This window comes from Macrobrachium nipponense, chromosome 46 (assembly GCF_015104395.2).
Source record: "Macrobrachium nipponense isolate FS-2020 chromosome 46, ASM1510439v2, whole genome shotgun sequence".
In the NCBI taxonomy this organism is placed as follows: Eukaryota; Metazoa; Arthropoda; class Malacostraca; order Decapoda; family Palaemonidae; genus Macrobrachium; species Macrobrachium nipponense.
In genome coordinates, this window is record NC_061106.1 from 38,760,069 (window position 1) to 38,770,471 (window position 10,403).

Consider the following 10,403-nt stretch of genomic DNA (forward strand, 5'->3'; position numbering starts at 1 on the left):
AGACCCTCTTTGAAGACGGCTTTCCTTTTCAAGAAGATCGATATCAGTCCAGGCTGTCTGTCATTTTTTTTTTTTTTTATGTTAAGATGTTAACATTTTTTCCTGGTTGCGCCTCTTAAGACTCCTACTAGTCAATATATATATATATATTATATATATATATATATATATATATATATATATATATATATATTATACACGTATATATAGTGTATATGTAATATATATATATATATATATATATAAATATATATATATATATATATATATATATATTTATATACACGTATATATAGTGTATATGTAATATATATATATATATATATATATATATATATATATATATATATATATATATATATACGTATATATAGTGTATATGTAATATATATATATAATATATATATATATATATATGTGTGTGTGTGTGTGTGTGTGTGTGTGTGTGTGTGTGTGTGTGTAATATATGTGTGTGTGTTTGGCGATTTATAGTAATTTTAAGACTAGTAATAAATGTATGTTGGGAAACATATATTTCATTTTACAACCAATATTAAAGAAGTATGGTAAAAAGTTCGGAGCGGGATCTAGACTCTTGGTTTCGTTGGAAGCAATTGTTTTATTTATTTATTTTATTTCACTTTATTAATTTTTTTTTTTTTTTTTTGTGAGGGTCGTGTTCAGGTTACATATTTAAATATATAGTCAGGTTCTTTGTAAGAAATGTTTGCTTGCGTTAATTATTTTGCTACACACGTCAGCCTTCATATTTTTTGTTGTGGATGTTCTTGCGAAATGATGTGTTAACCGGAAATAGCTTCGGACTTTTTAGGGGAAGCCCGAAGACGTGACTTAATCTTGAGGACTCTTCTTCTTCTTCTTCTTCTTCTTCTTCTTCTTCTTCTTCTTCTTCTTCTTCTTCTTCTTCTTCTCGTTTACATCCCCAGTCATATTCATTATTTTCGTGGTATGAGTCATATTACATTTATCTCTAACGACATTTTATTCGTTTTGCTTATGAAGAGGTTTCATTTTTTTGTTTCTAGTATTTAAGCTTAGCTTACTTAATACTACTTCTGCTATTATAGTCATTCTAATAATAATAATAATAATATTATCACTTTGACTGCGTTCTATACTGAGGCCTATGGCAAGTCCAGTACAGATCTTTACATGAAATAACCCTTAACCTTGAAGAATGCGTTTCAGCTCGTCACCAAATGAATCCCCTGATGTTTTCTCAAACACATTTCTACGGTTGACTTTTCTTGTGGATTTAGCTGGCCTTGTGACAGCGCGGGTGCTTCCTCTTGGCCAGCCCACAAATAACAGTGGAAATGAAAAGAGCAAAGCTTGGATGTTTTGACAGCTAGTGGATTTTTTTTTTTTTTTTATTCTCGAGGAGAATTAGGAAGAAGCCACATGCCTTCATGTTTTTCAACGATGGGGTTTCCTTCAAGGATGTTGCGCGTGCGATTGTGCAAGTGTATGTATGCATGCATACATACACTCCCGAGCTCGGGAGGGCCTCCCAATAATCTATCGATAATATCTATCGGCTTTTCCATAGGGTGCGAGGAGTTGCCCTCCATTCATTTTTCCTGCGATTGTGGTGTGAGATCTCTCTCTCTCTCTCTCTCTCTCTCTCTCTCTCTCTCTCTCTCTCTCTCTCTCTCTCTCTCTGGCACAGACGATGCATACTGATGTTGATGGGTGTCATTGATTGTGCTTATAGGCAGCAACATTGGGCATCTTACTAAAATATCATTTGGGAGTCGGGGTGGGTTTAAAGTAACTAATCATTAATAGTAACAGGAGCACTGCTAAGAGTGAAAGTAGTAACATTATTAGTATGACAGTGATGATGTTGATATAATTACACCAACATTTAATGACTTAGAATGAGAAAAATAAGAATTTCATTCACGACGGACATTACGATAGCATTTGAATGAGAGGCGTGATTGTAATTTGTAATGTTATGCTCTCAGATTAGATATAATGTGGGGTGACTATACGTATCTGTAGGCTGCTTCTACCTATGTATATTATTTCTGATAATAATGAGTAACGTGTAAGTGTTGACTGTAATAATGAGTTCCCTTAAGCTTGTTAATTATTGATAATAATATTGAAGGGATATATAGGTACTGGGCGTAATGTTTCAAAATGCTAATAATGAGGATGATATTATAAACAGATATTCTCGTTTACGTAAACAGTAGTATTATAGAATTTATGTAAATATATACCTGGTAGAATTAATTCGGCTCTGGGCACTGTATGTTTACTTGCTTGACGACTTGATGGGGTTCGTCAAGCTCCACATTCACTTGAGACAGCGTTGGAATATTGGGAATTTGGGAATATCGGCCATCCCGTTGGATCATCCGTAATGTCTGTTGTCTGTTGCCTTTGCCATTTGCCATTTCGTGGCTTCATTCGGTTTCCTGCGCTCTCTGTCAGTTTCAGATAATGTAGAAGTATGTCGCCACATTAGGGGAGACTTATATGTCATATCCGTTTCAGAACTTGATGTTTATGTTTAGAGACGTTGTGCTAGATTTAGGTTCACGGCTGCCTCTTGGCTTCACATGTATATATATAAAAAAGAATACTTTTAGGCTATGTCTACCTCATTGTGTGTGATTTTTATGTTCCTTTTCACTTGTGGTTGGTCAGTCATTTGGAGCCTTCCAGGTCGAGTAGATGATGAGTGTCTTTTGTCGGGTTGATCCATTTCCCCTGAGGATAGAAGGGATAAATACATTACATAACATAAATATATATATAGATATAGTATATATATAATATATATTATAATATATATATTATATATATATATCTATATATAATATATTAATTTGTTTGTGTGGGGATGTATGTATATGTATGTGTGTGTGTGTGTAAGTTTGAAGTAAACAAATAGAACTTCGTTGCAGGCATGCCTGAAGAACAATAATTGTGGGTTGAAGGAGTGGTCTGCTATTTAAACAGAAACTGATCCACATCTGTTGATCACTCTTTTTTTTTTTTTTTTTTTTTTTGTTTTTTTTTTTTTCTTTCGTTTTTGAGACTGTATATATTGTCCTTGAGGTCCTTGTCTCAGGGCTGACTGACTCGACATTCATCTCGGTTGTCTTGTTTAAAGTTCCACTTCACCTGCAGGTGTCGCGGGGAGGACGAGGCGTGCCCCGTGCCCCGTGCCATAGGCATGGGACCCCGGTTCGTCTACGGGAGCTCACGAACAGGTGGTGGTGACGGTGGCTGCCTGACGCTGAGAAGTGATAACGACGTGATGATTATATCAGTAGAATTTGGATGTTAATGTTTTGCAGAGCGAATAACATGGTATATTGGTTTTTTTTTTTTTTTTGGAGGGGGGTTTATTTTATAATAGTTATGCTAACGAGTCAATAGATTATCGACAAATTTGTGATGTTACAATTAAATAGTAACACAGGTCAAAGTCAACGACGAATAAGTTGGTTTCGAACTCACGTCGCTTAACGTTCATTTTCCATTTATTTTAACGTAGTACATGTGTACTTTTATGTTGAGAGAGAGAGAGAGAGAGAGAGAGAGAGAGAGAGAGAGAGAGAGAGAGAGAGAGAGAGAATGTATAAATGCAAACTGTACTACAGGTACAAAATTCACCAGGATTAAATTACTAGGGTACGAAGTGAGCTGCTTTTTCTAATTGAAATATATTATATAATATATATATATATATAGATATATATATATAGATATATATATATATATATAGATATATATATAGATATATATATATAACTGTATACAGGTACAAAATTCACAAGGATTAAATTAAAAGGGTACAATGAGCTGCTTTTTCTAATTGAAATATTCTGGGGCACTGAACTTTCCATTGCAGATATTCTTCTAAAGCTCGATGTTGGGTGTTTATGTGAATCATTTCCCTCCAAACAGGTGGGAAAACGGATATATTATATAAATAGAACGAAAATGTATTTTCCTACTTGTTGATTTTTTTGCTGATTCTTTTTACTCTCTTATTGCAGGTGAGACGTCGTGACTCGGCAAAACACTTGATTGCCAGGTGAGTACATTATTTATTAGCGTTCTCCGGTACCTTTAATCTTTGTATATTCTGCTCATCTTACGCAGCGTTTTATGTTTGTGACTTCTAAAAGACTTCCATTTAGAGGATGACGGAGTGTTTTTTTTTTTTTTTTTTTTTTTTTTTTTTTTTTTTTTTTTTTTTTGAAGTTCCCATTTATTTATTTATTTATTTATTAATATTTTTTTTTTTTTTTTTGCAGCCCACAGCAGTTTCAGCAAAATTAGATAGGAAAGACATGCGAACGCTTGGCGACTAAATTTTCACCTCAGTATTACATACATACATACATACATACATACATACATTACATACATACATACATACACACACAAGTTAGCTTTGTGCTGACGTTTCCTGAATCTGGGTGTGTAGTTTTTATTTTCTATTCCATAATATTAATTTATTTATCACTTTTTCTAACAACCTGTACTCTCTCTCTCTCTCTCTCTCTCTCTCTCTCTCTCTCTCTCTCTCTCTCTCTCTCTCTCTCTCTCATGTATTTCGCTTAATTGCTGCATCTTCCTCTTGTCTGGAATTAGTTCAATCTCATCATGGATAGAGAGAGACTTCAATGACCCGAAAGGAAAGGAGGGAAAAATATAATGATAATCATCCGCAATAATGAGGATTTTTATGTCATCATCTTCCCTTCAGAATGGAGGAACTAATTTGCGAGGATTGGCTCGTTTTACTTCGTCTCATTAATTTGTTAGACTTCATTGTCATGACGACCGTCATGCTCGTTAGTATTCCTCTTACCCTCATGGGAGAGATTTTTAATGAGCCAGTGAAGTGGCAATAATATGTCTCAATATATTTGCTTTATTACTTCTCCAGCTTTTTTCTCTTTTTTGAAACGTTGATTATGGACTTCCTCGTACTTCTATGTCTCAATAGATGCTTTATTACTACTTCCCCTTTTATTTCCCTTATATTAATTTTTTTTTCCTTTTTTGAAAACGTTAACTATAGACTTCCTCACACTTCATTATGTTCACACTCACGTACACACACGTATGCGAGCGTCCATACGTACGTGTGTATGTGTTACGTGTCCATATTTTACGCTATGCAAAATTATTTTCATTTAGACCATGCGTGTAGTATTTGTGATGATTAATTTAAACAATGTTTGACGGGCGAGTATGGGAAAGTTCAACTTTAACGTAAGTATGAAGTCAAGAACTTACACGAATAAAAGCCAAGGAGAGAGAGAGAGAGAGAGAGAGAGAGAGAGAGAGAGAGAGAGAGAGAGAGAGAGAGAGAGACTTGTTACATTACTATTACTGCATAATACAAATACTTGTTTATGTTGGCTCTGAGATAGTTACAAGCGCGTGCGCGGAAAGAGAGAGAGAGAGAGAGAGAGAGAGAGAGAGAGAGAGAGAGAGAGAGAGAGAGAGAGTCTGGCAAATTTGGCCCGAGATAACCCAACTTTTAATTAATGAAAGACTCCAATTCTTTGCGAGTTTTTCCCTAAAGTTCTACTCCGTGATTCCCTTGACATGGCCGCTACAGATCATTATTGTTGACATGCGTCAAGAAACGTTTGCTTTTGAAAGGTAAAAGGAAAACAGAGGAGTCCAACTCTATATATATAGATATGTAATTCATCATATATATATATATATATAGTATATATATATATATATATATATATATATATATATTTAGGAGCAGTTGTTCAAGATTATTGATTTATATATATATATTAGGAGCAGTTTGTTATGCTATCCTATTAGGATAAGGTAGGGGCAAACGGAATGAAGTAAATAATGAAAAAAAACCGTATTGAAGCAGTATGTTATGGCTAGTTTGTGTTTATGATCAGTTTTTCGTTTGTTCATTGATTTCCTTTTTACAGGAGAGAGAGAGAGAGAGAGAGAGAGAGAGAGAGAGAGAGAGAGAGATGAGGTTCTTAATGTTCGTGTATTTTTGTGAACTACCAAATTTTCTCGCTGCTATTATTATTATTACTTATTATTATTATTATTATTATTATTATTATTATTATTATTATTGTGTGAGGGTTAAGGTACAGACAAGGAATTTTAATTAATGACATGGTCGATTATTGTATATATACTAGTGATAATTAGGTACTGAATTTACTCCGTTGAAGAGACTCTTGGCCATTACAGCATTTGTGCAGGTTTTAATGAAACTTTTTTTTTTTTTTTTTTTTTTTTTTTTTTTTTTTTTTTCTGTTTTTTTTTGCGATCAGAATAAAGACTACCAGAGAAAATGGAAGCGTAGAATACACTCGTAACAGCAGGTATTTAAGCGAAGGGGACCTCTTCAAGTTGGGCAAGCCTCAACAGATTTAGAGTGTAAGGTTGTTGGGTGAGGTGGTCGGAAACGGGCGGAGAAGGGGGGGGGGGGGCGGGGGGGGGGGGGGCGTTTGATGAGATAGGGTGAGGAAAAGGGTGGGAGAGGGAGCGAGCGAACAACGATTGAGGGAGATTGAGCGGTGTCGGGTTTCATTTCACAAAACTAACCCCCTTCCCTCGCTTGCAAAAAGATTGTGGTAAGGTCGGTTTACTTAACTTAACTCCCTTACCCCCCCCCCCTTTTTTTTTTTTGCCACCTACTCACCCCCTACACCGCCCAACCCCCCCTCCCCCCCGAAATGCACCTGCCATCCGCTCGTCTCTCATTTTCCCATGGATGTTTGTGAATCAGACCCAGTTTATGTTGAGGATGATGATTATTCATTATAATATATATATATATATATATATATATATATATATATATCTAATATATATCTATATCTTATATATATATATATATATATAGAATATATATATATATATATCTATATATATATATATATATATATATATATATATATATATATATATCTATATAGTGACTTTTAGCTGGTGCTCATATTTTTATTTTTGTTTTATTATTTATTTTTTTTATTCCTGATTTGCTCTAGTGTCCATATTTAGTTTGATTTCACAGTCGAATGAAAAGAGTAAATTGGTTTTGTGTTGAACTGTTTACCTCATCGGGTGGAAATGATTGAAGTTTTTACTTCATCTATTGACGACGTTGCTACCTTGCTTTTTCATGGCTCAACTGATGGACGGTAAGCTTCGCTCCGGTAAGGTTCTTTGTGACCGGCTATTCTGGAATCGCGGCTTAAAATAGCAAACTTTTATGCGGGCCCGCCGCCGCGTCCCAAAATAGGGCAGGAAGGAACGCAGCCCCGAAGTTTGGGCTCCAGGCTCCGTGAAAGCAGATTATGACAATGACAAGCAGCCCGTTCTTCTTCGGTCGCATTCATAATCGAAAACCTGTTTTCGGGATGGTTACGTAACGGCCCCCGTATCGGGCATATTCTCTCTCTCTCTCTCTCTCTCTCTCTCTCATTCCAAGCGATGACGTCGCGTGGCTTGGATCTCCTCTTATCAATATCCAACCTCCATTTTTGGAAGTCGTCCTCAGTCCGCTGCACTTAGTTTGTGCGAAGTAACTTCGTTGCTTTTATTATTATTATTATTATTATCGTTGTTGTTGTTGTTTAAAAGTTTTAATCGAAGATGCAATGCATTACTTCCCTAGAACATTTATCCTTTTATTTGGATAACTGACTTACAGTTTATTTGTTTATTTATTTGTTAATCTATTTTGTCTTTCCCTTTAATCTCTTTTCTCTGTATTTTTCTATTGCCTTCTGTTGCTTCTTTCAATGAAGAGCTTATCTTGGAAGCCTGTTGCCTTGTTCCATATGAATAGGGGTTCATGTTCTGAGTAATAAAAATGATAATAATAATGACAATAATAATAATTATATCTTCTTGACCGTGACGAATGTTGTTTGAATTTTTCACATTTTGATAGAAACGTCCATGATAAGGGAACATTTTTTGTGGAGGCCTGTAAGGAGTTATTATTATTATTATTATTATTATTATTATTATTATTATTATTATTATTATTATTATTATTATTATTAGTTTCCGCACCCGTGTATTATTATTGGCCAAGCAGCCTAACTCTCAAGTTACCAATAATAATAAAAAAAAGTGTTGAAGTGGAAGAATCTTATTGTTGTTATATTATGAAAATTTATTTTTACTATTACTAATATTGTTAAGCGTGAAAGCACGCAATACCTCCAGGTTTGCTTGCAAATTCGTTGCCTTGGTGAGATGGGGACCAGCTGTATTTGCTACTAGTAGCTTTGGTGTTAGTCGTAAAGCAGTGTTGATTAAATATGTGAAAATAAATAAATGAATGAGTTTATTTGATTTAACAAATTTCATTTTTCTCTCTTGATGGTGTTGTTGAGGTGTAGAGTTAAGTGTTTTTTTTTTTTATAGAGATTGATGGCGATTGTCTTGCACACTTAAGATGTACCCAATTTTGCGTGTTGGTTTGTTTTTTATGTTACATAATCTGCGTAGTAGATTTACCAGCTTTGCGATGATTAATTTACTAATATACATTCCACTGAAGGTAGATTAGATTACTTATCAAAAATGATGCCCCTGAAGGCTTACTCGCATATCACTTCATTTTTCAGCTGTACATGTTTCTCCATGGATGTAGTCGAAAAGTTTTATTTTTTATTTTTTTATTTTATTTACTTTTTATGATTTTTTTTTGCTATGCACGTTATAACTATACTATATTCTCCTCCTATATAAATGGACTGTGACTTTTTATGGGATTATTTGTTCTCTGCATCTGCCACTCAGTAACTGTTATACCTTGCATTTGAGCGGCCATGTGACTGCCATGTGGACAAGTCACTGCCATGTTGCTTGTGGGGCAAGTTCTTGGAGTGAGACTTACTGGGACAAGATGTTGGGAATTCTGTTCTTTTAATGAATGAGTTCTCATAAAACCTCTATTCTCTCTCTCTCTCTCTCTCTCTCTCTCTCTCTGCTCAAAATATTATCACATATTCGGAGGGCGTAACTTTAGTTGTATGTTTTTGTTTTATTTTATTGTACTAAAAGGACGGTCTGCAAATTATATTAATATTGAAGCGTTGATACGACTTCAAAAATAATATAAAAGCTATTACGGTAATGCTAGAAAGTTACGAAACCCTTTGTGCATCGGTCTGGAAGTACAAAATTAATTTCGGAATTAGGGAAGACGAGTCGTCATATTGAATTCTAGTTTTCTGTGAAAGAAAACTATTGAGATGGCTATTTGTCTTATGTTGATCATCCACCCTACAATCATCAAACATACCAAATTGCAGCCCTCTAGCCTCGGTAGTTTTTTTTATCTTGTTTAAGGTGCAATTTAGCCATGATCGTTCGTTTGGCATTTCTATAGGTGCCAACAACATAGGCCACCACTTGGCCGTGGCTGAAAGTTTCATGTGCCTTGTTTGAGAGTTTCATACAATATTGTTTTTTTTCTAACAATCTCGTTGGTAATTAAGGACGATTATAAATGGAAAATAATCAAATAATAAACGTAAATAATAATAATAATAATAATAAAAATAATACTAATTTTTATTTTCATCTCAAGGCCATAAACATGGAATATACAAGGAATAGACAATAACATACAGTCTAGATCAGCGTTTCTCAACCTATGCGCCCGGGTGCGCTGGTGCGCCCCAAGGAACAGGAACATTATATTCTAATGTTTAAAATATCTGTAATCATATTCAGAAATTTTGCAGACACCGAGTACGTGTTTCTATGTCTGAGACAAGTCTTCGATATTTGACATTTTAAACTGGAAGGTAAATTCCTTAATCTTTCCTTTTCATTTCGAGTGAAGTGAAGTATCCAGCTAAGAAAATTAAGATTAGACCTAATCGGAAATACGGCAAAAGTTATCTAAGTTTTGGCTTCACGTGGACTGGAGATGACAATCAGCCTCTCCCATTGTCTTTGGTTTGTGGTTGCAAAATGTCAAATGAGTTGATGCTTAAATTTAAGTAAACATTTTTAAACATCGCATTGCAGTCTTAAAGGAAAAGACATAAATAATTTCAAAAGACTACTGGAGCAACAAACAAAGGAAGCATTTGCTTTCAAAAGTAGAGTAACGTTGCCTGAAAAAGCTCATATTGCATCTTATGAAGTATCGGAAATGATTGCCGTAAAGATGAAGTCACATACTCTTGCTGAAAGTATTATTTTGCCCGCTTGCAGAAAGATGGTGAAGGCTATGTAAGGAGATGATGCAGAGAAACAATTAAGTAAAATTCCACTATCAAATGATACCGTTCATAGGCGTATTCTGGAAATGTCAACCGATATTGAGGAAAATGTCTGTCGTAATAAACTTCAGGATGCATACTTTGCGCTAC

General features: G+C 34.6%; 1 protein-coding gene across 1 annotated transcript in view; it reads left to right on the plus strand.

Annotated features, from left to right (window-relative positions):
* LOC135214923 (receptor-type guanylate cyclase Gyc76C-like) overlaps nt 1–10,403 on the plus strand; it is a 380,810-nt gene that overhangs the window by 83,095 nt on the left and 287,312 nt on the right.